Source organism: Danio rerio, chromosome 13 (assembly GCF_052040795.2).
Source record: "Danio rerio strain M-AB ecotype USA chromosome 13, GRCz13ab, whole genome shotgun sequence".
In the NCBI taxonomy this organism is placed as follows: Eukaryota; Metazoa; Chordata; class Actinopteri; order Cypriniformes; family Danionidae; genus Danio; species Danio rerio.
Genome location: NC_141033.1, coordinates 37,507,231 through 37,519,937, shown reverse-complemented (window position 1 = coordinate 37,519,937; position 12,707 = coordinate 37,507,231). Strand labels below are relative to the sequence as shown.

Here is a 12,707-nt window from a genome sequence, read left to right as displayed (position 1 = left end):
GGCCTTAATGAACAGATACATTTAGTAAAATGAAAGTAGTGCAGTTGATGACTATGCACATTTAGATATTTCATCAGCTATATAGCTTTTTTATGTCCCAGGGTGTAGAAAAACATTAAAAAATATTAAATATTTACAAAATAAAATATTTATTCTTACCACTAATTTACTCTAAATACAAAATTGTTTTTCCAAATAAAATATAGTATGTATAAATATATTATTTACAGTTGAAGAAAAATTTGTATCTCAATTTGTGAATATTTGTATTTAATAACTTGCTGTTGCCTTTTTTTAACCCCAAAAACAATCTGTAGTTAATTTGACCCATAATGACTTGATAATAAACCTAGAAGAAGAAAAAAGGGATTTGAAGAGATTTGAAGTTGTTGCGCTGATTGCATCATCAGGTTTAGCACTCCTATTAGTTCTTGGTTTGAATCTAGTTGTAACAGAGTCACACTGCAGGAAAGTATCTAAAACCTTGTAGCGGTATTTGGCTAATAAAGTGGGTTGGACGCAAGGGGTTGAAAGACCCCACTACAGTTTCTTAAATAATTCAATTAAATGAAAATTTAAGTTTCAACAAATGCATGATTTAATAAAAACCAAATCAGATATTCAATCATCAAACAGATCAATGAATTAATCAAGAAGAAAACAAAAAGAACAAGCTTTAACTTCAACACATTGTAAGTAAATCCATAAACCAAACAGACACTGCCCGATTGTTATCAGAAAGAAAATTTGATCAGATTAATCAGCTGTTTGTGAACATGTCAAATCAACAATCCGTCTTTAATTAATATTTTTTTATTTCTATATAGTGCATATTACAATGTAGATTCTGCCAAAGCAGCTTAACATAGATGAAGAATAAAAGAGCCATAACAATATTTCAGATAGAAATATTTCAGATAGCTTCATATTTAAGATAAATGGTAACATATTTTTTAAATGGTAACATTCAAAAATGGACACAGATTGTAACAGATTTTTTTTTTCATATTTAAATTTAAATGTTTTTCCTTGCCTTCTTCATCTTGGGGTGCTTTGTTGGAATTCATACTTTGTTAGAGTTAAACTTGCTAGTTTAACACTTATTTTGATTTATTACATGTAAAAATGTGTCATGCGTGACAATATCTCACTCTTATGCTGTGTTCACACCAGACGCGGAATTCACGCATAAATCGTGCTGTTCGCGCGTAAATAGCCGCGTGAACATTTGAGTTTACTCGCTTCATTCGCGCGTCAAATCCGCTTCATTCCCGCTTTAAATTGACTTCAGAACATACGCGGATTCACGTGATGGGCAGCGCTTCTGTCTGCCCGGTGACTAGCTTCATAGCTAAATAGCTAACATGGATTTTATTGATAAAATAACTGTTTATGTGCTTTATGAAGGCTGAAAAACAGCGTTGATACGTGTAGGGCCGTGTCTGAGTCCATTAGATCATTTCAGAGGTGCATCCAGTTCTGTGAGTACATAAACTTCTCTAGAAGCTGAACCTGGATGATGGAGGCTTTCAGCGGAGCTTCTGACTGAGCCCAGCCCAGTTTGATGAACTTTTTGTCGGTGTCGGCTGGAGGATTTCCCCTGGGAATCCAACAACAGGTGTACGTCCAAATCACGCCCCCACAAGAGCAAGCTCCAGACTGGTCAACGCGGCAAAACACTCAATTTGCACCATGCCATTCTTGCCGCGTCATTCGCGCGTATCGCGCCGCAGGATGTCTATTCGCGCATTTGCATTGACTTAACATGTAAATCACTAACGTTTGACGTGCGTTCCGCGTCTGGTGTAAATGCAGCATTAAAGGGAATGGGGGATTATACTGATTGGTTTAATGCATGCTATGGCTAAAACACACCCATTACTTATTAAATAAATAATTGTGCGTTCACACCAGCAAATGAGTTACACTCCCATATAAACATGCTTTCTAGGATGAAAATGTTGAGCACTTTTTATCAAAATTATTTTACAATGGAAGATCAAGTTGCATGTGGTGTGGCTTTGCTCCACTTATCCAATATGTGCCCATATGTCTAAAATATTATAAAGCAGCAATACAGTTTTTTATTGTCACATGAGATTCACGCTTTTTTTAAAGAAAAAATATAACATAAATGCACATCAGTAACTTGCTAGTAACTTTTTTAAATGTATGTTCTTAAAAAGAAAACTTTGTAAATAACTGGAAATCCAATAATCAAACCCTTGGGAACAACTGTGGTCGGAACCAAAGTTCATAGGGCTGTGTTCTCTGGACTCCTCTCAAGCGCTGGACTTTTACATTACGATTGGTTGCCACCGAACCGTGTCATAGCTCATTATCATAAAGTTGACTTGTTTTGAACTCTCCTCGGTGCTCACACCAACGAAGATGTGGCTACCATTGAAAATGAATGATTTCCGGCTACTTTGACGCTCTTGCCGGTTTCGGTGTGAACGCACAGTTAGGACAATCCTGTGCGCCAGGTATGCGGACCATTTTTTTCATCCAGCAAAAGTGGATTCAGACAAGACCTAAGTGCACCTGCTGTATGAGCTTTAGACCATGCGCTAAGCAGGGATGTGTGGTCGGGAGAGGCAGGTGAGGCACATCGTCATTACCGGCCGTCATAAGATGTATACTAATGATAAAATAAATATTTGTCCACTGATCTGTGCTATAAATGCAATTTCCTGTTCAACATCAGTGCAGGAAGCGAGGTAAGGCAACACAGAGCTGTGCCTCATGTCAGATTGCGCAATCCCTTGCAAACTGGGTTGAGCGAGTGCCTTTTGCTCACTCAGTGTATGCTACCAATGTAATGCTTTATTCAAATGCTTTTATATATTGTAGAGATATTGATTATATGGCCTAATTTCCCATAAAATAGGTAATGTATTTCAAAAATGTCAATCACTTATTTAGTTTTAAGATCTGACAAAGCTGCACTGAAAAGACATAAGGTGAGGCAGGCAGTAGCGCTGCTGCAATGAAGGGGCTCACATGAGCTTATGTTTATTCTTGTTCAGTGGCTGCTCTTCTTAAGTAGTCATGTAAAGTTCAAGGAATCTGTTATTTTATGTTTTACTCTGACTGACTGCAAAAATGGTGGATGTAACGGTAATATCTCAGCTCAAAAATTTTAACCTAAACATTAAGTAATAAATAATTGACGACCAATGCTGGAGCTGTGTGTGTGTGTGTGTGTGTGTGTGAGTGAGAGAGATAGAGGTAGAGAGAAAGAGAGAGAGGTAGAGAGAAAGAGAGAGAGAGAGAGAGCGAACGAGCATACTTGGTGCTTTGTCCCTTGTTAAAGTTGTCTGTAGCATCCGCCTTGTTGTTTTTTTTGGAAGGCATACTGAACCGCCATACATGTTACATTCTTACTTGGCCCAATAGGCCTATGTGTATAGAAAGAATGCTGATTTGTGATGAAAAACAGTGAGTTGTTAGCAAATATATTGGTCAGTGCATCAGTAGCCACAAACCTCACCGCACATCCCTGGCGCTTAATTAAAGGGTACCTATGGTGAAAAATCTACTTTTCAAGCTGTTTGGACAGACATGTGTGTAGGTATAGTGTATAGACCAGCAAATTGTGGTGATATAAACACAGTCCTTTTTTTTTTCAATTAAAAAAAAAAAACTAAAAAAAATGGTGGACCAATTGGAGCGGTTTTGAGACGACTGCAACTTGACTTTGGAGTGCAGTCCTCCCACCCACCATTATTGATTGACAGGTGACTATTACCATAACCTCAGTTTGTTATTGTCGACATTTTCAACGTGCAAGTCAAAGCGATGTCACCAAAGAAACACCCTTGCTCATTGGGCTCAACACAAGAGCCTTCATCGTCTTCCTGCAAATGAGCAACAGAGATTTTACATTTAGCGGCCATTTGTGCTGAACACACCGTGAATGCAACGTATCGAGATTCAGGCCATTAAACAGCTGATTCACCGAGTCTTTCAGCACTCTCTCGATTGATCTCGGCTGGTGGTATAACATTCACCACATGATCGCTCTCATCGGCACCATTGTTTGTAACTTTAGGTGGGTTTGCAAACCTGTTTACTTTTCATTGCATCTTCCTTAAACTAAAGCCGTTTGCATTTCCCGCAGTAACAGAAGCTCCCTGTCATCTCTACTAGGTGCAGCTGCAAAGTGTGAGCGCGTTGCCTTGCGTGCGCGTAACTCTATTGGAAATAACGAACTAGCGTTAGTTATAGCCTCAAAGTTAATCCAGTGTGCGTGGTTATTAGTCTCAATGTACAAGCTCAGAACTTTAAACTCAATTGGCATAACTTTTAGTAGCCGCAGTTTAGTTTTGTGCAGAAACACGGTGTTGAGAAGCCTTTATGATTAATTAACCGTGAATAATTAAAGCGTGTTAAGTAGTGAAACCAATTAATAATTACATCCCTATACAGATGACACATACATTACATAGCGGCTGTAAAACTATACAAAGACACAAACGATTTTGTAACTTCCACTCAGATACATTCTGGCCCATTAGGAATATTGATTCCTCAACAGTACTCTCTGCTTGGTCTGTGTCCGAGTCGTACATGTATGGCTGAATGCTGGTCCTCTCACTCTTGTTGCTTCTCTCTGTCTTCTGCCATACACAAAGCGGGGGAGCTCTTGGCTCCGCCCCCTTATTAAGTTTGTGCGGGAAGTCGAAACCCCTTAAACAACAACCTGTGTTCATGCCCCCAAAATGACACTTTTTAACACATTATAATAAAAAAAAATCTGAACTGTGTTTTGAACTGAACCTAAACTGGCACACTCAGAAAAAACATAATATTAATATTAAATCTTTAAAATCGAGCACATAGTGTGAGCAGGGCTTAATATGTAGGGTATTTACACAGAAACAATAGTATGACAACAATGCCAAATCAATTTCTATTAACAAAGCAATTATAAAATTGATGTATATTATTCATGCCAGGTCAGTAATTGATGTCATGAAAATAAATGTATGCATGTTATTAGGCAATATTAGCATATGCAATCTTAAAGATGTAGAGGTTGGAGAAAAAAAACTCTAGTTTTCAAAAGGGATCTTATTAAAAACAGGGTTGACACAATAACCTACATACTCTATGAGGGCTCAAAATAATAACCTTAACAGGGGATCAACACTGCCTTTCTTCATTTTTCATCACTGGCCATAAAAGATTGCAACAGGATTTTTTTTTCTATAACCCCAGTGCCCCCATCTTACTTGGCTAGTCATCAAGATTCCTGAAGGCTAAAGATCCAATTAGCCTGAGCAGCGCTGCAGGCACTGTTCCTATACCAACAACCCAGAGCCGCCACATAACATACAGCCAATTACACACCTGCCGAAGAGAGACCAGCAATCATGCTGAAGTAGCTACAATCCACTGTTTTCTGACTTTAGGTGTTATGGAAATGAGGATCTCTCAAAGACACTTGGACTCCACTGGACTCAACCGCCACTGTTTCAAGGGCATCAATCCCCCCCGAGAGACATTCAACTGGGAATTTGAATAATCCCGACTGTTGAGTGCTGAATCTGGCCATTATAAAGCCATTAAAATGATAAAGGAAAGAAAAGTGGCTTTTTTTGCTCAGTGCCACATAGACTTTCAAATGCTATTGCTAGGTGAAACCAACCAACAAACAGTGCAAAATAAAAAAATAAAAATCTCGGCTTTCTCGCAACATCCATCATGACCAATGACCTTAAAATGAGAGCTGTTATTTGCTGCATCGAGTACTTCCTGTGCAGCTCATATCCACAGCGGCGGTGAAGAGCAGTTAAGGCTAATAAACCTATAGCGCAGCAATAAAATGCTTTTAAATCGCATTCATTTGTCCTGTCTGTTATGCAACCACTCACAAATGACTGTTTTCCTGAGGCAGTGAGCGGGTCTTTTAAATCAAATGTATTCAATGCTGCACTCCGCTTAGTTCATTTTCACCGGGTTATTTCCCACAGGAGGCCAACGAAGGGGTTTCAGGGGACTGCAGAAAACAAATAGAGGTCAAAGACGACCCCACAGTAACTGTATAGTGAAAACTCATCTGTTATGACTCGTGTCAAGCCTCATGATATCAGTGATCTTTGTAGTCCCTGAGTGGAATTACAGTTAGTACTAAAACGCTTAAAAGGCAGGCATAACAATGAGACAAGAGGCTCATGAATATGTTGAATAAATTTATTTCCATGACTTTCATTCTATGAATTTTACAATTAAAGCAATGACACTGATAACTATTTCTCAGTAGTGTGACTTTATTAATTTTAGTACAGCTTTTCTAGTTACAAGTTACAGCCAACCGAGCTAGGTAAATAGTAAATTATGTTAAAAAAAAATCTATGTTGAAAAGACTGATTTGCTTTACTTAGCCTGTTTGTTTATACAGTTTAAGTGTATGATACATAAAGGGCCTTTTCCAACTGAAATTTGAAAACTTTTGCATGTTTAAGCATTCATTTTCATGACGACAGCTTTTCATGGGCCTAAAAAAACTAAAAATGTGGTTTTTAGAGATGTTCTGTGTGTTCAGTCTGTAGGGGTGCACAAGTATTCGACAAGCAAAACAGGAGTGGACTACAGAACTGTAAAGACCATAACATTTCTTCATTATCAGCAACTGGCCTGGCATATATACAGTCAAGACCAAAATGGGGTATTAAAAATTATATATTTACCCACTCACTATCCAACAGAATATTTCCTGATTGATCAGGGGTCACCACAGCAGAATGATTAACCAATTACTTGGATGTCTAATTAGAATGCCCTTCCAGCCGCAATATATATATATATATATATATATATATATATATATATATATATATATATATATATATATATATATATATATATATATATATATATATATATATAAATTAAAAAATATATAATACTAATTTTGATAGAAATAGATGAAAATATGGGGTGTCATAGTGGTTCAGTGGTTTGCACTGTTGCCTTACTTGAGTCCTGGCTAAGCCAGTTGGCATTTCTGTGGGGAGTTTCCATGTTTTCCCAGTGCTGGTGGGGGATTCCTCCGGGCGCTCCAGTTTCCCCCACAGTCCAAAGACATGAGCTATACACTCGCCACTTTATTAGGTACACCTTACTAGTACCTGGTTGGACCCCTTTTGCCTTCAGAACTGCCTTAATCCTTCATGGCATAGAGTCAACAAGGTACTGGAAATATTCCTAGGATTTTAGTCCATATTGACAAGAAGGCATCTCGCAGTTGCTGCAGATTTGTTGGCTTCACATCCATGATGTGAATCTCCTGTTCCATCACATCCCAAAGGTGCTCTACTGGATTTAGTTATGGTGACTGTGGAGGCCATTTGAGTACAGTGAACTCATTGTCACGCTCAAGAAACCATTCTGAGATGATACATGCTTTATGACATGATGCGTTATTCTGGTGGAAGTGGCCATCAAAAGATGGGTACACTGTGGTCATAAAGGGATGGACATGGTCAACAACAATATTCAGGTAGGTTGTGGCAATGACACAATGTTCAATTGGTACAATTGGTAAATGTGCCCAAAGTGTGCCAAGAAAATATCTTTCACTCCATATACCACCAGCCCGAATGGTTGACACAAGGCAGAATAGATCCAAGCTTTCAATTGTTGATGCAAAATTCTGACTCTACCATCTGAATTTTGGAGCACAAATCAAGACTCATCAGATCAGGCAACATTTTTCCAATCTTCTATTGTTTAATTTTGGTGAGCCTGTGCAAATTGTAGTCTCTGTTTCTTGTTTTAGCTGACAGGAGTGGCACCCGGTGTGGTCTTCAGCTGCTGTAGCCCATGCGCCTCAAGGCTCAATGTGTTATGCATTCAGAGATGCTCTTCTGCATACCTCGGTTGTAACGAGTGGTTATTTGAGTTTCTGTTGCCTTTCTATCAGCTCGAACCAGTCTGGCCATTCTCCTCTGACCTCTGGCATCAACAAAGTATTTTTGCCCGCAGAACTGCCACTCACAGAAATTTTCTTATTTTCGGACCAATCTCCGTAAACCCTAGAGATGGTTGTGCGTGAAAATCTCATTAGATTAGCAGTTTCTGAAATACTCAGACCAGCCCGTCTGGCACCAACAACCATGTCACGTTCAAAGTCACTTAAATCCCTTTTCTTCCCCATTCTGATGCTCAGTTTGAACTGCGGCAGCTATTGACCATGTCTACATATCTAAATGCATTGAGTTGCTGCCATGGGATTGGCTGATTAAAACTTTGCCTTAACGAGCAGCTGGACAGGTGTACCTAATAAAGTGGCCGGTGAGTGTAGATGAATTGAATAAACTACATTGTCTGTAGTGTATAAGTGTGTGAATAATGGTGTATGGGTGTTTCCCAATGCTGGGTTGCAGCTGGAAGGGCATTCGCTGCATGAAACATGCTGGAATAGTTAGTGGTTCATTCAAATGTTGCAAGACTAAGCCGAAGGAAAATGAATGAAAGAATGAATAATTGAATGAATGAATGAATGAATAGAGTATAAGGAGGATGCACTTCTAATATTATGTTGGAAAAGGTCTAGAGCCACTGCTTTATGTTAATGCCACAAGTGAATTTAGGCATCACAATATTATTAATGCACAATATGAAAAATGGATATTCATTTCCAGATTTGCAAACGATTGCATTAAACGGCATTACTACATTATTGGTGCTATTAAAAATTTAACTCCGAGTCAGCTTTAGATGACAGCAAAAGGTAATTTAAATGCAAAATAGGGGAAATGAAATTGCACAATTAAAAATCCAATATGGCCCACCCCAGTGGTACCATAAATGGAGCCCTTTGGCTATCAGCCCTGAGCCTTAACAAAACCACCCCGATCATGGTGAGAGAGAAGGTGGCAATGCATTAGTCGTATGTGCGCTGAAGGTCACCAAAGGCTCTTCTATCCTTGTCAAGTCGAGTGCTAACCTTCTCTCCTCTCAAACAACAGCGGGGTGTTGATGGAGCATCTGATTCGAAATAAAAATGATAACGGTGACGGTCAACATCTCTGACACCTCCTGCCAATTAGGAGGCACGAGTTGGTTATGCGCTGGGGGGAGGTGACACAATCCTGTCGCTCAATCCAGTAACCCTAGGCTTTGAGAGCGTCACCCGTCTCCCCACACATCTCACCTCTGATGATCTGTCCAAACTGATCCCAGTTCATTCCCCTGCGCCTTAGCTGTCTTGTTATCCGTCACAAGCTGCCTTTCCATCTGTGAACTCACGAACAGGCTTTTGCACTTGGGCTTTTAGCACTTTGTTTGCTGTTCGAAAAAGGTTGGCCTTGCTGAAACTTTTATTCTAACTTCTAACAAAACTAGAACCCTGTAGTTTCAGATGTTGGAGTATTTGTTTAGTGACAAGCAATTTGAATTGAAAGTCTACTCTCATGATGCTGTTTGTCCAGAATTGCCTTAAGTTAATACTTGAATTACTACAGTTAATACTTTTAGAATTAATTAACAGTCTTATTCAACAAGGCTGAATGAAACTGAATCAATAGTAAAGTTTATCTTCAAAACTATAAAGCAGGGGTGCACAAACTCGCTCCTGAAGGGCCGGTGTCCTGCAAAGTGTAGTTTCAACCCCAAGTAGAGACACCTAAAGCAGCCAATCAAGCTCTTATAGATATACTCGAAATTTCCAAGCAGCTGTGTTGAAGGAAGTTTGAGCTAAACTATACAGGACAGGGCCGGTGTCCTGTATAGACCAAGTTTGGGCACCCCTGCTATAGAGAAATGATGTTTAATGAAAAGTTATGCTAAATCTGATGTACAGCCAACATCTTTAATAGGGCTGCACAATATATCATTTTAGTATCAATATCGCAATGTGATCATTCGCCACAATAATATCGCGAGTAAAATGTTGAGTCTGGATTAGAATTTAGCACTTTGCAAGTGTTTTTTTTTTCTTTTTTAAGGGTCTGTGGCTGTGTGAAAAGTTATGCTAAATCTGATGTACCGCTAACATCTTTAATAGGGCTGCACAATATATCATTTTAGCATCAATATCACAATGTGATCATTCGCAAATTATCATATCGCGAGTAAAATGTTGAGTCTGGATTAGAATTTAGCACTTTGCAAGTGTTTTTTTTTTGTCTTTTTTAAGGGTCTGTGGCTGTGTGAGGCATGAGAAATTGTACCACTTGTAACTTTGACAAATGAATAACGATTAATTTTATTGAATTGTTTATAAAACGAAAACTATGCAGTATTATTTAACATTTGATTATTCAATTACTGTATACCGGAATACAGTTTGACTCCTCAGGAAAAAAAAAAAAAAAAAAAACAATGCTTATTTAATTTGTATATTTTTCTTTATTGAATTTATCTATGCTTGTATTATTATATTTTATGACCCCCTACAGAATCTTCATGATCAATCTAATATTATAAATTTTTTACAAGTTATTATATTCATTTCAAAATGTATATCGCAGAATAAAAAAAATAATAATAATAAAATCACAATGTTAGGCCTTACCAATATCGTGTAGACATAATCTTCAATGCAAATTATAACAATTTAAAACACTGCTCCTAGCATAAAATGTTCCAAGCATAAAACAAAAAATTTATTGTCATTTATTACTATTATCAACCATAAATTTGCTACATAGTCCACAGTTTTTTATTGCATGGTATTTATATAAATGATAATTAATGTGCCAAAATAAACAAATAAATAAGTAAATAAATACATTTACTATTATGCAACCATAGTACATTTCTGTTAGGGAAAACACTATTAACATTGGAATTCAGCATCAGTAATGTCAAATTTGACAAATCAAGCAGTAAATCTGAAGGCAATTTGAGAAATATGATGGAAGAAGATTATTTTGGGCCCAATCCTAATTCTATCCCTTAACCCTTCCCCTTACACCTCATTTTGCATGTTCACGTGAAAGGGCAGGGGTGTCCTAATTCTCTTTAGCTTAACCAGTCAAACTCTGCTGTTATTTTGGGATTTTCGCCTGGGTTTTGCCTAACCAAATTGCTTCCCAAATCCATATGCAGAGGTGTAAATGCAAAAATTTGGTATCATTTTAAAGAAAACCCTTTGAATTGTCACAAAACACTATTGAAAGTGTTTAAAATATCTGTATATGTTATCTGTGTTATAATAAACACCTAAAAAAAGAGGCACTTTTTGTATTTTTTTTAATAAACTCAAATTTGAAAGTGTACCTTTTAGGTTCTGTGTGGTCTAGCTTGCTTTAATTAATTTTGGTGGTTCCTGCACATGTCTGTAATCATAGGAAAAATGAAAAATGTCTCTACCATAATCTATGCAAAAGTTATTGTATTCCAACTAATAAGAGGTGCTATACAAGCCACAGGGATCGATCATTGTTTTCATATTTCACCATTCTTTTGTTTGATCAAACATAATTCACTGGGTTTGGACCACGTCAGACATATAAAAGAATTACTTATGCAAATCACCTCAAAAACAGAGGAGAAATGGCCCTGAAGCACAAAGCATAAGGTAAGACATGACAGCTGTCTGTGCTATCTGGGGCTGCTTAGTGATCATAAATGTATTGTTTTCACAGCGATTCATTCGACAACTGTTTGATATGTAAATATAATTCAGTTAAAAGAATGCTAGAGCCGCATGAGCACCGGCAAGAACTTTTATTTGAGCTATAACTTGTACATGTGTCGTATAAAAAATATGAAAATGAACCAATGTAAAATACCTAGCTCGGGTATCCAAAATACTGTGTATTTAAGTGTACATAACTTTTGTACAGTAAGATGAAAAACCAAAGTGATGCATATGTGCCTAAAATATAGATTGTACACTTTCAAACGACACCACTTAAGGGGGTCTGGTGCAATGCTAGCACTTTAAATCTTAAAGCGAAAGTCGATGAAGAGTTTAACTGGTTAAATGTGTAGGGCTAAGAGGAAGGGCCCTTGAAACAGATATTTTCCAGGATCACACTCGAAACCAAGGGGTACGAAAATATCCCAGAATACACCATCAACAACAGCAACATGGCTGCATACGTGAGTCAGGAGATGCACAAACTAGTATTTGTAGCCATTATTACAATTTTTTTAAACAAACAAGAATATGTTTTAATACATTCATAACAGTGTTTGTGTTTTACCGTCATGCTTTAAAAAAAAAAAACATCATTAAAAAATGAAAAATTTTGCTATCTATAATTCATAATAATAACTCTTGTATAGCAATTCCACATATACTTTTACATCTGACATTGATGACACTTAAATCCCTTGTCAGAAATGTCTAGTGGCTGGGAATGAGCTTTATACAGTGTCTGTTATAATGTTAATGTTGTTTCCATGTGTTTACATAGACGAATATGGTCATGGTGTAAATGCACAGTGCAATTATGAGCTTATTGTCGCATTATATCATTATCATAACTTGATATTGTGGCCTTCAGTGATTTCGAGGACATATTATTGTGAGGACATACAGTATTATTATGTGTACCGGTGCCGTTATGCTGTCCCATTTTGTTGGGGTTAAATTTTGATGCCCTTCCCCTTCACACTCTGTTTCAAGGACCAAGAGGAGGGGATAGGGGTAAAAAAATATATATATAGGATTGGGCATTGTTCCTTAAACAAGGTCTCAAATGATAATGCAATTTTTTGGAGCTGTAAATCACTTATTCACATTT

General features: G+C 37.5%; 1 protein-coding gene, 1 long non-coding RNA gene and 1 other non-coding gene across 14 annotated transcripts in view; 1 reads left to right on the top strand and 2 right to left on the bottom strand.

Annotated features, from left to right (window-relative positions):
- Positions 1-12,707, bottom strand: part of LOC141377032 (uncharacterized) — a 316,142-nt gene that overhangs the window by 174,434 nt on the left and 129,001 nt on the right. The window lies entirely within an intron of this gene.
- Positions 238-5,666, top strand: LOC147834251 (uncharacterized). The gene is made up of 3 exons (XR_015506567.1): positions 238-492; positions 718-4,557; positions 4,646-5,666. It is a non-coding gene; the product is annotated as an uncharacterized LOC147834251 (long non-coding RNA).
- LOC137487466 (U6atac minor spliceosomal RNA) lies at positions 8,854-8,978 on the bottom strand. Its single transcript, XR_015506578.1, has one exon. It is a non-coding gene; the product is annotated as a U6atac minor spliceosomal RNA (small nuclear RNA).